Below are 17,511 nucleotides of genomic sequence, written 5' to 3'. Positions count from 1 at the left end.
TTTCAAATGCTGGACAATGCTTCCTATTTATGCTTGGATCTTCCTGTACCAAGAGATCCTGTGGCCTGGAACTTTCTGCCTCATCACCACTCGGACCAATGGCAAACAGCATGGGTTTCTTGCCTTCTGAATCTTTAGTTTGGCGTATGGATGCACTCACTACCCTTCACTGCTGACACTCTCTGCAGCCTACCCAGATCCTCCCCCTCTTCTACCTACCAACACCATGCTGGATTGCTTGTCATGCACAGCCACTCCCTTTTCAACTTCCTTCCTTCCCCTAGCAAACAAAACTATCAATGGTCTTGCTCCTCAGTACCTTGCAGATTGCATCTGTCTACTCAACATCTCATTCCCTTTGCTCGTCCCCTGCACCCACCACACTGTCCCGTGCCCTTGTTGCCTCCTATCGCTTCCAGTCTTTCTCCCTACTCGCCCAGCTGTTCTGTTTCAGCAGCGAAGTGCGGCGGCATTATTACAAGCTGAGGCTCGGTTAAATGCATTCATCTTCAAGCACTATAGGGTGCTTAAGGGGTGCCTACTTTCTTTGGGGGACAGAGGCAAAGTGGTTTCAAAGGGACAAGCACAGGGTTCAGTACGATGTGTCCTTCTGAGAGTGGAGGGAACACATTTAAAGAAGGTGTGGGGGATAGGGTAATAAGTGAAAAAGTGCAGGGCGGTTAGAGAATACACACCCAAAAGTGAAAGGAGGAAAAGTAAAAATAAGGGAATACACTCCAGTTGCTGAAAGACGGACCTGCATGCACGCAGAAAAGGGACATCAGTCATCATGATTCTGCCAACAGATGGCAGGTGCCTCTTTCCTGCACTCATCAGCACTCCAGGTTTCACATTTGCCGCCCTCTATAACCCCCTAATGCACCAACCAGGGATGTCATTTGGGGGTTGCCAGGGGTCGCAGAGTTTTCCCTTGCTACCCCTGTGGTCTCCCTTGCTACCCCTAGAAAACTTTTTTCTTTTTTAACGTTTTTCTTTTTTTTTAAGTAAGCTCCTGGGCTGTGGCCAGTGTCATGTGGCTCTTTATTTTTGGAGTGGCTGACTTTCTTGTTCAGGCTTCTTAAAAAAAACAGTGGGTTCCACAGTGTAACCCTTTGAGCAGTGACCTTAAATACGAAGGAATAGGGAATAGCACATAATTTGCCTTTCTGGAATTCTATCCAATACTTGCTAGACTCATAAAGGGTTGTTTCCAGGCACACTTCAGGGGGTGAGTCACTAATCTAGTCTGTTCTTAAACACTTCAACTCAGCCTTTGACCCTTCTGAGTCAATAAATGAGTACCAACACAGGTTAGGTGATAATTGTATGTATATTTGTTCTACATAAAGCCCTTAAGAAGCGTAAGTGACAAATAATAGCACATTATTATCGTTTGGCCTTGGACGTCTGTTTGCATTCACAGTAATTTGGTAATATGGGCCTATAAGCACTGATATTAACGAGACATATGGTGATCCATTCTTGTATGAAATGTATATAACATTATTGTGATATCACAACCATATTTTTTGTGGTGTACTTAGGAACAATAAGTGATGTCACTTCCTGTTTTGTCAAGGGGTGAAAGGTCGTGTTCCATCAATTCCCGCGATGTTACTTCGTGGTGGTGGGTGGTCAAATGACATCACCTCCTGTGATGTCATCAGAGATCAAAGTTCATGGGATGACACTTCCGCTACCCCTGGCATTTTGGTGAAATGACGTCTCTGGCACCAACCTCTTCTCTTTTGTCAGAAAACTATCTGCAACAAGAGTGCCAACATGGCAGAAGAGAACTATAGATGAGCAGTTTACATTACATTACATTAAATGTTTAATGACACATGTTTGGCTGACTTTGGAATCAATATGTTGACAAGTAGTTTGTGACCTATCCATCGGCGAAAATGCTGCCATCTAGATACAGGCTAGAATCTTTTTTTTGTAGACTAACGTACTATTTTTGGTATTGGAAGGCGTGAGCTGCAAAAACAACAGCTTGCGCTACTCTTTATTAATTGTCCATCAGCCTGCCGCCTATCCGAGCAAAGAGAAATGGTTGCTTACCATTTCTCCACCAGTTCGAATGTTTAAAGGGACGGTTCGCCCAAAAGTTTTTATTTCAAAAATAGATAGGCAATATTTAAAAAAAAACGATTGGCATTTTGTAAAATTTTGAGCAGATCAAGCTCAAAGAAAGCACATGGGGGCATCCATTTTGTGCTCGCTTTGGCTTTTGCGGCACTAATGAATTGAACCATCCCTTTAAATAACAGTTCCCAGCAGTGATGAGAATTTCTTTTCTAAAAGCAGTTCATTTATCCTCTAAACATTGAGTGAACCACTTAGAAAATGACCACGGTCTGTTTTTTAAATTAAACATTTGTATGCCCTGTACATGCCTATATGGGGTCCAGTGAAGGCTTATATGAGGCATTTTGGAAGCAGTTTGCGTGCTTAATCAATGCTTAAGCAATGCCTGTCTCTTTGGTTAGGATAGGCTGTAGGAATATGGATGCTTAGCAGTGCAGCTGAAGCGTTTCAGGCAAAATGACACATGTAGTCTGTTTTGATGCATTGAAATGGATCTTCACAGTCGTCTTCCCACCAGCACAGACATCCTTTTTTCAGTAGTGGGCACAGTTTTTCTAGGCACCCATTGCATAGAATTCCCTAAGGCTCATGGACTGGCATAGCGTTCCTTTATTTGTACAAAAAACCGCTTCAGTGCCATAGACTATGGCAGGAGGAGCTGTACTAATGCAAGTTAACATGACATAACAAAAACATGTTTTTTCCACAGGTGTACCTTAAAACCATAAACATTTATAACACTCCACAATAAAAAAGTTAGAATTAACAAACTATCTTAACTATTTTTAAAATTAAGCGCTTGCACAGGTTAGTTAATGTAATTAACTCTTAACAGCAAACATGAATCAGTTAATACGACATATTTCGCAAAGTAAAACATCATCTTCTGTAAGTACAACATTGATCTTCTGCACAGCTGAGTTATTATAATAAAAAGTTTAAACAGCAAGCATAATCCACCATAGCCAGGTGAGTTAGGATGATAGACAATCAGTTAACTCAGCAATGTTTGCAAGGTAAATAGAGAATGTGTGTAAAACTGCACGAAAAAAGCACCCAATTAAAAAAATATCGGCCTTAGGTGTAAGAAAACATTCCTGGAAGCCGATTGGCTTAATTAATTCCTCTGATCTTCTCTAATCACAACACTTACCATGGGGATACTACTGCAGCACAGCCCTGTATAATCAGCACAATCACGCATGCGTGGGCATTTTATTGCATGCCCTATTTGATACAAAAAGGCCTTGTCAGCCAGGACGGGATGCCAAAACGAATTCTAATCCAATCCATGAGTTACAATGCCACAGTTGGGTTCATCATATGGAAATTCACGTCCAAGCGTTCAATGGCCCAGCACTACCTTTGAAGTGTATCCTTCAATTTACAACCTATAGTTGAGAGGGGCGCTTCCCGATTACCCAACAGTCAAGCAGTGCCAGACTCTTCCACATGTCCCTGGCAAGAAGCCACGTGGGGCAGATCTCAAATCACGTGAACAGAAATGGAAGATTTTAACTGTATTTATAGAAGTACAGTCGTGGCAATTTTCCAGGTGAAACGGATTGGTAAAAGTGTCAGAAAACTCTTTGTACGCCACTTTTACAGAGTGCCTTCCTTTTGCTGCATTTGTAAATTGGAGTTGGGAGAAGGGTGGCTATACCGTGCCCGCGTCCTTTTCCTGCTCTACTTTACAAATGCGAGTGCATGAAGGCCAGCATGGATTTTCATGCTGGTGTTAATGCAATGGAGTCCTATAGAATCCAACTACAATCACCACGTGGTGAAAGCATGCAGATTCCCCAGATATACTATCTTGTCTCTCATCCACACTGCTGGGTCACTCTCAGCAGCCAATCATACAGAAGGGCATTCATGCAGTCAGTCAGCCAATCAGGCACACAGTGCATTCAGGCCATCCTCCTCCCTCTCAGACACTCACAACAAGGAATGTGGATTGGGACAAGTACCCAGCCATTCAACACTACACACTGCATTCAGGCCAGTTTTGGGCAGGGCTGTCTCAGTCTTTGTCTCTCATACCAGAAACCAGACAGCCACAACAAAAAGTGCATATTGGTCACACACTCCATTCACCCAGGTCCCACCCACAGGGCGTACCCACAACATACAGTCACTGGGAAGGCTCCAGTCAGTCTGATTCACAACAACACCATATATGGAACTTCCACCCAACAGCCAGTCAGGGGGAAGGGACAGAGTCAGGGCTTCCCAGGACTTTGGGAAAACAAGCTAACAGGCAATAGAAAGCAAGAGGCCACAGGGGCCATCTTGTTTTCCATCAGGAATCAACTGATTCCAATGGCAGGGCCTGGGTATCCCAAAATGGAGGATACTCAGCGCACCTGTCAAATTCAGCATGGAGCTGCCACCAGCCCATACCCTGCTCTGCGGGCCACCCACAGGTGCCCAAAAACATACACTAGGGGCACAGGGTTGTACCCCCACCCATGGGTGCTGTAAGGGTATCCCATGGGTCTGTTCATCAAACCAAAAGAGAGAGAGCTGCACCGCCAGGAGTCCCACATGAACTCCTGCAAGGAAAACACGACAGAACACACAATAAAAAGGCAGTAAAAGACAAGGATACGGAGGCCCTGTCCCTCCGATGCATTTCCAGCATCACAGTCGCCCCCCCCCCCCAGACTGAGGTGGAGGGTGCCTAATCTCACGGGATAGACACCCTCATCCAGACAGTCAACATACCTTCTGGAAAGGCCATCTGCATTATTGTGACTCTTCCCTGGTCTGTGGTCTATGGTGAAGTCTAGCCCTCTAAGCCTCTTCAGGGGCTTATGATCTGTTTGGACCTTGAAGGTAGACCCCGTAAGGTAGAGCCTAAAACGCCTAAGGCTCCAAACTATACTGAAACATTCCTTCTCAACAGTAGCTGTTAAAGACTCCAATCAAGCATTCCCACTGGGTCAGTGCCTTGTCTGGGATTGCTCAAGGGAAGCCCTTATTTATATATTTTTATGACACGTTATACTCTGGATGATAAACCCTTCTATAACGCCCCTCTCTTTGAATTCCCCTGACCTCACTGAGCCAAGAAGTAGGTTTGTTTTGCAATTTAAAAGATTTATTGAATAATTAAACAATATATATATATCACACTTTTATAAATAAATTGATAATTGATAACACACTTGTGAATATGAGCAGTCATCAGCAATAGGTAATCCTACAGTGGCAGAGTTCTTGGTTACTTATGAATAAGAACAGAGGACTAAGGTAGCAGAGAATGCTTTATATGGTTCAAGGAAATGCAAGGTGGGACAGAATGCAACACAGAAATAATTTGATATGATTTCAACAAGAGATAATGTGATCACTTTTCCTTTTGACAATTCACCCTCTGCCCTATGCAATAGAAGATGGAAGAGAGAGCACACAGTTCTCAGGAAAACAATCAAATGTACAATACGAATTCAGTTCCCCCCTAGCAAGCTTAGAGAAACAGGGATGATTTTAAACACAGGCAAAGTACTTCAAAGGTGGTATGCAAAGAAGGGAAAAATATGCTAAACATGATTTTAATTCCCTATAAGAGATTCAGGGTGGGTGATAGCTACTTCAGATTTGTTCAGGATCACTTTAGCAATGCTCTATGAATGATTGTCAGGTTGCAAACGAATTTCAGCAAAGGAAAGCAAGAAGCTGCTATTTTGACACGTGAAGAAATTTGAGCCAAATCGCAAATCGCAGCACTTTTTCTGAGTGCGTCGAGCGCGATTACGGAAAGAGTATAATGAAATGGAAGTTGGTTCTGGGTTCGTTGGAAAGCCTAGAATCTTAGATTTATAATGAAAGTTAACTCTCGCTTCTAGCACAAACGGTTCAAGAGATACGGACGATTCCGTGAAGGTAGATTTTCAGAAAAGAAATTTTAAAGTTTCAGAATGACAGATGAGAGTTTTGCAGCTTTGAATCAACAGGAGGGACACAATTTCTATGATGCAGTTCTCAATAGGTTAACATAGTTTGAATTAGATTATTTTAAACTAAGAGATTGGTTTTGCACAGTTCTGGCTGAGTACTCACACTATATTTTGAACAGGAATGCGACTTCGTCACGGATCCGGTCAGGATTGGCTGCGGTTCTCTCGCCACTGGGTACTGGTTCTGCGCACAGCGATCTGGGTCAGCTCTCAGCACTGCACAGCGATCTGGTCTGGGTCTGGTCTCTCTGGATCTCTGGTCTCTCGGGATACAGCACTGCTTTCTGGGTCTGCTACCGGTTCTGGCAAAAGTTCTTGGCAAAGAATTCAAACAGCTCGCCCGGCTGTTGAATAGTTTGCAAATGATTTTGAGGCCTGCTGAAAAAGGATTCAGCTTGTGGATTCAGGCCTCTCTGGTACAAGATCTGGAGTCTGGGTTCAAAGTTCTGGTCTCTGGAGATTGATGGATTTGAAGTCTGGAGTCTCCCGGCAAAGCGTCCCGCAAGAAAGTGGAAAGTGAATGTCCCTACCTGGGTTCCAGTGGCTCTTTTTATGTCTTTTGAAAATGGGTGTGGATGCTAACTTTCTTTGCCCAACCCAGTCACGATTTGATGGGTCAAGGATTTCTCTTTGACCAGATTTGAGAAGGGAACAATGAGGCAGAGTGATGAGGTAGGTTTATGGTCAGAGGATCTTCCCCTTGTCAAATTGCACACAAATCTATTTCTGATCCAAATACACATTTATCTATGTACCATTTTTCTAATATTATATGTCCAGTTAACATATTTTCTGTAGCACCAAACCATCCGATCCCTGTCTTTGTAAGATGTCGTGTTCACTTTTGACAGAATTCTGCCCTTTTCATCCAGATAACGACCTCTAAACTTTTCCAGATTTTACACAAATGTGCACAAGGGAAATGGGTTTCAGATAATAAAGTGTCAGATTTTTAACATGCATACATTTGGAGTAACAACCTTATTTTTTCCGCTACTACTTCCCAGAACATACCACAGAGTCCTGACACCTCTTAAAATGTGCACAGAAAAATCACAAGAATGATGATATTATTTATATAATTTTTACAAGTCCGCACTATGAATTATCCATCTTTTTAAAATGATGCTCTGGCCTCAAAGGGGTGTGGTTTTCCAAAGCACTGGTTGAATTTCTGGTTTGTGTACTTCCCCCAAGCTCAGCTTGCTCACAGAGGCACTTCTCCTCCCACTTCTCCCAAGAGGAAGCTATTTTACGACCCCCCCCAATATAACATTTGCCTGAGCCCAAGACAGTGCTTTGTTCAGTTTCCTGCAGCCCCACGTGCCACTACCCTAATTCAATCAGAGAGGTGTCATCTCCTTTTGGCAGGGCCAACAGAATGCAACCAGGCCTGGGAACACAGCTGCTGATCAAGTTTCAACTCCTGTCGGGGGTAGTTGTCAGGCAGAATTCAATCTCTTTAAGCAAGGCTTCAGCTAAATGTCACTTTGGTTCCCAGTTTTCTACATTCAAACCAAACTTGCAATTTTTACACATGCAGCTAGAACACTGATTCTAAGTTCAAAACTATGACATTTAAACAATTGCAACCTATGTGACACTCAAAAGTAGGTCACTCATTTATTCTAAGCATTTCGATTTTAGTGGCTTTAAACCCAACTTCACTTAAGCTGCTGACATCCCCAGCTATTTTCAGTACATACATTAGACAATGACTTCCTTCAAGTCATTTCAGAATATAGTTTTACATTGTATCCACCTCTTAGTAAGTCCTTCTTTGGCTTGGTTTGGTTCATTTGTTCAGTTTTACACAAGTGTCTGGTGGTTTTAAAACGCCGGCTTTCTGGTAGTGGTGAGCACCAGTATTGCACCCATTTATGACAATAATAACAACAAATTTTGAACAGCACCATATTCCTTAGCACTGATTTCGCTCATGGCGATTTTGGCCCCTCACGATCACACTGGTGGGTGGCAGGTCAGGCGACCATTTTGTTGTGCGCAAAGACTGCGCGGTTCTCCAGGATTCTGGCGCAAATGTGGGCTTTTCCGCACTCTTGGATTTCCTAAGCCCACAGCACCAAGTGTTGCAGCATAATAGTCCAAACGTGGGTCAGGACACCCAACAAGCCCCCCCGCCCGACTGCGCTTTTTTTTCGAGTCAAGGGAGAGCCGGGTGCAAAGGATGTTTTTATCCACGCGCTGGTATGTCCACATCATCTTCTTCCAATTCCGCAGATGGCACAGTTCAGCATCTTTTCCTCCATCCGGTTGGATCGATCGGTTCTCCTCACCTGTCCTGATGTGAATATTGGGCGGTACCCCGGACCCCTCGGATCCTTGCTCCCGGTCCCCGGGTCTATCTCCTTGGTCAGTCTCCATGGTTTCATCTCTCCTAGGATGATAAAGCAAAGCGGCAATACACATTCCTAGACATTTTTCCACCACTATTAATGGTGTGGCGAACATATACATTTTATACATCCGGATACATTTTGCAGTCTTATTTTAAAAAACAAGATATAACAGGAAACATTTTCATACCAGACTCATGATATATTAGAGACTATATGGGGGATATTTTAGGGTTGGAACTGAATTACTCTGGAGTGGCCCCCTCTGGGATTCCAGAGGATTCCTCCAGTTGCTGCAGAGTGTGCCTGGGATGGCAACACTTTAGGATTCATATGGACCCACTTGTCTTCCCCTTCTGCCAAACTACCTTTGGGGATGTGGATCTTGTATGCAACTGGGGAGACCTTGTCTATAATTTCAAAGGGTCCCTTCCATGTAGGCAAACATTTTCGCTGTTTGGCCTGGTTCCTTTGGAAATTGTATAGATAGACCCGGTCTCCCACATTATGTTCCTTCCTGGTGGTTTTCAAATCATAGTGAGTTTTCATGCTATCAGCTGATCTTTCTAGATTCCGCTGAGCATAGGCAAAAGCATGTTGGAGGTGTTTCCTTAAATTCTCCACATACTCATGAGTTGTGGAGGCATTTATCAATGTCTGCTCTTGGGTCCTCTAGAGCAAATGCTGGGGAAGCACCATCTTGCGTCCAGTCATCAACTCAAATGGTGACATTTTGGTTGCAGATGAAGGGGTAGATCTGATGGCCATTAGGACCAGAGGTAATCGGATATCCCAATTTAGCCCTGAATCTGCCACAAACTTTTTTAATATGCTCACAATGGTCCGGTTGTAGCGTTCTACTGCCCCAGAAGAAGCTGGCCGTTAAGCAATATGTAGCTTCCTTTTGACCCCCAGTATCTCCCACATCTTTGTCATTACTTCGCTGGTAAAATGGCTACCTCTGTCTGACTCAATCCTTTGAGGTAGGCCAAAACGGGAAAAGATGTGATTAATCATCAGGGCAGCTGCTGTTTCTGCCTTGCAGTTTGGGGCCGGGAGACATTCCACCCACTTGGTAAACAAGCATGTGACCGTCAACATGTACTTGTTTCCTCTAGACGAGCGAATCACAGGGCCTACGAAGTCGATTTGCAAATCTGACCATGGCAGTGTCATCCCCCTCTTTTGGTGAGGTGCCCGGTGTGTGAGGGATGTTGGCTGTAATTGTGCACACACAAGACACCCCTTCAAGTATTGTTCGAGTTTCCTGCCCCATGTGTGGCCAGTAATCAACCTCTCTTAAGATTTCCAGTGTTGTGTGAAACCCCCTATGACCGGCGGTGGCCGCATCATGGGCATGACTTAACATCAGGCTTTGGAATGAGGTAGGGACCACCCACTGATCATGGCCAGCTTGGGATTTCCTTACCAACAAACCGTCTTGGATTCGGAACATCTTTGGACATTTCATCAACACTCTAAGGTCCTCCTTCCCAATGTAATCAGTATCCGTCAGGGGAAAGTTCTCAGGGTCCTCAATGTGTTGGTAAAACTTACCAATTATTGGATCGCCTTCTGAGCCGTAATTAAATCAGCATCAGGGGTCTCCTTACTCCATTGTGCAGTTGAAAGATCATTGTGAGCATTTGTCTGGGACCTAGTGATAGCTGTGACCTGGATTTCCCCCAACAGGGGCTCTATTTCTATTAGATCCCCTTGGATGGCCCCGGTTTTGGCCAGCTGATCAGCTAAGTCATTTCCGGTTTTGTCTGGTCCCTCTACTTTGGAATGACCCTTGATCTTCTTCCAGTAGATGGTCATCCCATTCAATGTGACCAGATCATCAATATTTTGGATTAACTTCCCATGTTTCAGGGGTTTGTTATTAGCACATAACATGCCTCTGGTTTTCCAATTAACCAGGTGCTCCACAAACCCGTTCCGTACATAATCCGTGTATGTTCGTGGAGTTGATGTTGGACAGCAGTGAGGATGGCTTGATGCACAGCCATCAACTCTGCTATCTGACTACTTCGGGGACCAATTTTGTACCCAGCGGAGGGTTCTGGGGACTCATTCACCCATGCATTCCCTACGACGGCCACCAGTTCTTTTTCCCTGTGGTTGTCAACATGGTAAGAGCATCCATCCACATAGACAGTGGGCATTCCCTAACACTTGTCTTCTTCAAAGACTTTGTGTGGGGAATTAAGGTATGCCTCCATGCTGTCCTTGATTTTTAGACTTTCGTCCTAAAGGCAGTTTTCTCTGGCACAATCATGCAAGTCAGCCAGACCTTGCGCGAGGGGACTCTTCTTGTTTTGGCCATATCTGAACTCCACAGGAAAGCCTTCAATTGACAGAATCCAGGAAGTAATTCGGGAATTACTCACATTTCCAGCCTGGATTCTGTCACTTTGGAGATATTGCAGAGGCTGGTGTGGAGTCTCCACTATGTTGTGTTCCCCCGGGATGAACCGGCGGTAATTCTTCAATGCCCACACCGTTGCCAGGAGTGCCTTCTCACAATCGTTGAATTTTTCCTCCACAGAGGACAAAGTTTTGCTCGCATAGGAGATTACTTTATTGACCTTGTCATGCTTTTGGTATAATACTGCCGTCAAGCACATATTAGAGAACCCTGTCTCCAGGAAGAACTCCTTGTTTCTGACAGGGTAAGCTAGGCAAGGCGCTTGTGAGAGGCTTCTTTTGAGTTGTCTTACTGCCTCGGATTGTTCTGGACCCTATTCCCACTTCACCCCCCCCTTCAAAAGATGAATCGGGGGTCTGGTGATCTCTGCGTAGCCCTCAATGAACTTTCTGCTGTAATTAGTCAGTCCAAGGAGGCTCCTTAGTTCCCGCAGAGTTGTGGGATCCTTTAGTTTCTGGAGTGCTTCCACTTTCTTTTCCTGGGGACAGAGACCCTGAGGAGTAATCTCATGCCCCAAGAAATTAACACGTGTTCTACACCACTGTGCTTTTTGGAAGGAAAGTTTTGCTCCGGCGGCCCTCAACTGGGTCAGGACATAATGGATCTCCGCTGTGTGTTCCTCAACAGTTGAGCTTTTAATGAGGACATCATCTACATAAGCCAGGTTACCCCTCGCACCCAGGTCGAGCATGGCCTTGTGTAGGAAAATGTTGAAATCATTGCCGGAGTTGAGGTATCCGAAGGGAGTCCGGGTCCATGTGTACTGCTGGCCCCCAAAGGTAAAAGCCAGTTTGTATTGGTCCTCCCTACTGACAGGTACGGTCCAGTATCCATTGGTCAGGTCTATTGCAGTGAATACCTGTGACCCATGAATCTGGGCCAGCCCTTGGTCAATGTAGGGCAGAGGCCATCGGGAAGTATGGACCCGTTTGTTGAGCTCCCTAAGGTCGGCGCAGAGTCTCCACTGGCCGTTTGGCTTCAATATTCCCAGCACCGGATTATTGAAGGTGCTGTGCACTGGACGGATTATTCCCCGGGACTCAAGGTTCTTAATTATTTCAGTAAGGGACTCCATTGATGTGAGAGGCTAGCGATATTGCTTCACAAACACTGGAGTCATGCCAGGGTCCGTGGGAATTTTTGTTGTGTGGATGTCGGTGCGACCACAGTCATATGAGTCTACCGCAAAGAGATCTTGGAAATCCAAGAAAACTTGTTTCAACTTTTGCTTCTGTTCCAGAGTCACACAGGCATCAGCTAGGTTGACTCTCTCTTCCACCATCTGCCTGAAGCCTGGAAAGACTTCTGGTTTTGCTATCTCAGCGGCCTCCTCCAGCTGGGTGGAGAAGTCCCTGGTCAGAGTGCTGATTTGGACTGGAGGCCTCAGGTGGGAAAGGCAGCCCTCATGGACCTGGAAAATCACCTCATCCCCTCTGAAGTCACAAGTCACATCTTCCTTACCATAAGGGCACGAAGTGTACACCAGGAAGTTCCCCCCATGCCGGGTAAAGATCTTGTCTGGTGTTGTATTGTCATCACTGTCACTGTCAAAACAGTCCTTGGGGATTGGTCCTAACAGTTCATTTCCTAAATCAATGGAGAAATGTCGGTCATCAAACGCCATTCCAATAATGGTGCCTGCGGCTAGAGTAATACTCTTTAAGTCGCTGTTATCCACCTCTATTGGAATGGTGTATGGTGTTGGGCTTAGCCCTAACCCCTGCTGTTGGAGGAAAGCATTTAGATGAATATAAGCATCAGGGTTTTTCAATTTTTGTCCTCTTTTAACTTTCACTTCCAGAGAGAATTGTCGGCTCCTTTCTGGGATGGTGACTTCCTCCTTAATCTGAATTTCAACTGCATAAAGTAGCAATTGAGCTGACCTAAATGCTTTTTCTGGATCATCAAAGCCCATGGGATCATCCGCTAATCGGGACCAAGCTTTGAAGTTTATTAGGTCCAAACTAATGGCAAAGCGATTGAGAATGTCACTGCCTAAGTAAAAGGCGGCAGTGACGTCTCGCACGACCCAACAATTATGGACTATGCTCTTGTTGCCAATGGAGATTTTGAGCATACACCTGCTTGGCAGGAGATGTTTGGAATTAGGTGCTTCCAGGTCCATTTCCCATTTGTCTATCAGTTTGAATGAACAAATTGCTGGATCTTTTGGGAGTTGGTGGTACATGGCTTCGCTGATGAAGCTCTTACCGTTGTTCACACACACTCGGGCGAGAACAGAGTCCTTCCCATCATTTAACTGAACAGGGATGAACAACTGCTCTCCAATTTGCTGAATTTCAGCCAGGCTCTGAGCTGATTTCACATCTTTCTGGACTATCGGAGTGGGAATGTCTGATTGTGGATTAGTAACGAATTTCAGAGTATTTCCTTCCAGTGTGGAATACCACCTTAAACTGGAAGGAAGGTTGATTTTCAGAAATAGAGAGGACCCCCCATCACCAGTCTGTTGTCCTACTGCTATTACTGTCACGTCTGGAATTTGGTTGTTCTGGAAGTGAAATTCTACTTGGTCAGATTTTTGTTCAACCATGTGGCAGGTGCCGTTTAAACTAACATGGGTGACAATCTGTTTTAAGTTTATTGGTCGGCTAATCTGGGTCCGGAGGACCTTGTTTACGCAATCTATTAGGGGTGACAACCTTCTCAGGAGGTCATTCCCTAGTAAACAAGGGGTGCCCCCTGGAGTCACTACTATGACCGGGTGTTTCACATTGTGTCACCCAATTTTGATGTCCAAATCTGCAGTCCCCTCGACGGGAATTTCCTTCCCGTCAAAGTTCTGAAGCTGTCCAGGAAGAGAGGTGAGGGGAATTTGGTACTTCTCCCCCCTACCTGAATTCAGTTCATCAAAGGCCCTTCTTGACAGAAGGGTAGCTTGAGATCCAGTGTCCACCAGCGCCAAAATTGTACCCTGCCCCTGTCCTTGTACCGGGGCATAATATCTTCCCTCCTTCTCCTCAAGGGGGCACAGATAATGCACATTTTTGGACAACTGATGGGCTAACTTTCTGGTTTTGGACATTGAGAGACAAGAAATTTGGGCAGAATTCTGTGGAGAGCCTTGGGAATCTGAAATTAAAAGTTGGCAACTGGAAATGGTTTTGGGTTCCCCTGGTTCCGGTTCTGGGCCGCCCCCCCCTTTTTGGAGGCAGTCATCAGGATGGGTTTGACCAATGGGATTTTGGTATTGTTGGTTCTCGGATAGAATGATGGTCGGCGACAGCTCAATCCCCACATCTACCCAGTCTATTGATGCGGGTTTGGGTTCCCCTGGTTGCGGTTCTGGGCCGCCCCCCCTTTTTGGAGGCAGTCACCAGGATGGGTTTGAACCAGGGGATTTCGGTCTTGTTGGTTCTGGGATAGAATGATGGGCGGCGACAGCTCAATCCCCACATCTACCCAGTCTGGGGTGGAATCCCTTGGGACCCATTTTTCCTTGGGAGGAGTTCCTCCATCTCTGAAGGAGAATATCCTTTTCCCAGGATCCTCTGAGGATCCCTCTCCCTCAAATTGGAAGATCTGTACCTCCTCCACAAAGTGGGTCTGTTTGGGTACTTTGTTTCTCCTACGCCCCCTCTGCTCCTTGGGAGGCAGACTTTCAGGGGCAGGAGATTTTGTTTCCGGCTGTTTACAAGTGGGGAAGGCAGCTTCCTCCAAGGCTTGACACCCCCTTCCTCTTGTGCCTACTCCCTGGGAACCGGTGGGTTATCGGGGTGCTGCCCCCGTCATTGTTCTGGAGCACCAGGCCCAGAGTTTGGGGCATTCTGCGGTGGCATGCTCATCTAAGGGTTCTGTTGAGCCCTCAGTATGTGACCCAGATCCCGTGCCATATTTTGGACCTGGCGCTCAAGGTGGGAAACCCACTCAGGTTTATACGGGGTTCTGTTTTCTCCCCTGGTCTGATCCCGGGAAGGGTAGCTATCCCTTCTCTGGTAGTGCCCCGGGTTGGGAAGATTTGGGTACCCCTCTATTCTTGGCCTCCCCTCTCCCGGATTAGGTTGTCTGGGCTCAGGGAAGTGGGGAAAGAAGGATGGATGATTTTGGGGCTAGAAGTTGGGTGGATACCTGGGGAACAAATTCTGCCCAGGATTTGGTGAATTTCTGCCCTCCTGGGGGAAGTGTGGAGGGAAGTTCCCTGGGTTGGGCGCTTGGTTGGATCCCCGCTCCCCTTGGGCCGGAGGAGTCCACACATAACCCAGGATTGGACTGTTTCCTTTATAGCGAGGACTTACATAGTCAGGGAGCGGGGGACCCCATTTGTGGGACTACTGGGCTGTGAATTATTTGGTGCAGGCAGGTTTTTAGGTCCCCCCATCTCCAAATCTAAAACAGGGGCAACCTTTACCTCTGCCACCTTGGCAGCAGCAGGGGTGCTGTTGGTTTTGTGGTTTTTGGGCTGATTCTTATTTTCCACCGGTTTCTGCACCTCATAGATGCGGGTGGCTTGCTCAATGACCCAGTCTAAAGATCTTTTCTCGTGAAAATCTCTCACGAGCTGGGTCATTATGTATTTGGGGAGTGCATGGAAAAATGTGTTGATGAATTCTCTGCTGTCCGTGCGCACCCTTCTGGTGGTCTGCGCAAAGGCACGCTTCAATTCTTGCACAAATTCTTGTGGGGCCTGATCCTCCCCACATTGCAAATTGTAGGCTGCCTTGCGAGCCTCTTGGGGATTTCGGTGAACAGAAAAATGTTTCAAGTTGACCGCCCTATATTTTGGACTATCTTGAATGATTTTGGTCCTCCGGCCCCCCAAAGAAACTGGAGTATTCTGGGGAGAATGTCCATTTGACATACTGAATGCAGCTACTGCTGTCCTTCAAATGGAAAGTCTCCATCATTTGCTCAAAGAGCTCCAAGTGTTCCCAAACAGAATACTTGGAGTTTTTGTGATAAGGGGTGATGACACTCCTTATTGCCTTGATCTGCTTTAAAGGGTCCTTAAGCAAGGCCCTTTTTGCTTTATTGGCCTTTTTGGTTCGGGTAGCCCTGGTCCATTCCTCCTCTGACTCAGAAGCACTGCTTCCAGAGGTGCCTGTCTGATCTTCCAGGCTCTCCCGGATTCTGTGAGCCTGGGAATGGCTGGCAGAATGTGGGGACTTGGTCTCCTGTATCATGGGCCACTCAGAGGAGTCTTCAGATCCCTCCTTGCTGCCAGGATTTGATGGGTACCCCCCCACTGACCTAACTGGGCAGAGGTTTTTAGGATGCCCTTAGTGGGTCTACATTCCTGGGGTTCCCCACTAAATTGCACTGTGCTTGGGTGCCCATACCCGGATGCCCGCCCATCCATTCCTGGGAGGTACAGGCCTATGAACCCCATACTTTTGGCCGGATAGTAATCTGCCCTCCCTGTGCGCCAGGGGACATGGGCGTGGCAGAGTCCAAGGACTGGGAGAGATGAAGGCCTCTGGTACTGGGGCTCCTGAGGTTATGCTCAGGTGTTTCCCTTTCCCAGCGAACTTCTCTATTAGCCCCTGCTCCCTGTTGCAATGCAAGAGCCTGCGCTTTCAGTTCCTCAGTTAAGGCCTTACTAGACTCTATCATTCTCTCCTGCATGGCAACCTGTTGCTGGAGCCTATCATTGTGCTGACAGAGAGCCTCATTCTCTCTCTGTGCCTCCTGATAGGTCCTGCAATACTGGGCCAGTCTTTGTCTTCCCTGCTGGCCTGCTCCTTTCTTGCCAGAGCATCTTCCACCCTCCTGGTGTGCTCTAACAAGTTCTGATGCTCTTTTTGGAGGACACCCAGCCCCTGGAGGGCCAGGTGATTTCCTTCAATTTTGTTCTTTTAATTGGCAGACTTCCTGGCCTAAGGTGTCCCTTTCCTTACTAAGAGCCTGCATCTGTGCCGCCAGGTCGTCCCTCTGCCTTTGAAAGGCACCAGCTTTCTGGCGTTCTTGATCAAACTCTGCCTGGGTATCCAGGTCTTTCAAAATCAATGTATTGCTTTCCTCTTTCTCTCTGTCTAGTCGGATTTGCAGGGTGGCTACCTGCTCTATGCATGCCCCGTTAAAGTGTAGTTGTTGATCCAGCTTTTTCTGGCTCTGCAGTAGGGAGTCCAAACCTTCTTGGTACTCCTTCTGCAAGGCCAGAAATCTGGTATCCTGGTCAGCCTTTTCCTGTTGCAGGATATCCATATCCTCCTTTATTTTAATAATATACTGCCTACTATAATTTTCTGACTCCTGGCTCCTCTGCAGTCTCTGCTCAGAAGAGACCAGGTCAGATTGGGCCTTCTCTAATGCCATCAGTTGCCTATTTGCCAGATCTTGGCCTTCAGCACATTTGTCCTGTATGGCTCCCATATGTAAATATAAATGTGCCGCTACCCTGGCAATCTTGATGTGCTCATCCTTGGCCTTATGGGCCATATATAATTCACTCAGGGCCACATGTAAGGGACCCTGATCTCTCCATATATTTGACCCTGTTTCAGTGATCTGGGGTGCGATTGCCTGCAACCAGACCGCCTGGTCCTGATGAGCCCACTCACCTCTTACAAATAGCTTATGTAAGAGGTGTTCTCTGGCTATTTTGATATCTACCAAGGTCATCATTCTGGAACTTGATTTCCTTCCTGACTTACAGAAGTTTGTATTTTATTTTGCAAAACCGACCCTTTCCTTATAGCTTTCCTTTGAG

This window comes from Ambystoma mexicanum, chromosome 2p (genome assembly GCF_040938575.1).
Source record: "Ambystoma mexicanum isolate Mex_15411 chromosome 2p, UKY_AmexF1_1, whole genome shotgun sequence".
Classification (NCBI taxonomy): domain Eukaryota; kingdom Metazoa; phylum Chordata; class Amphibia; order Caudata; family Ambystomatidae; genus Ambystoma; species Ambystoma mexicanum.
Note: the sequence above shows the minus strand (reverse complement) of the source record.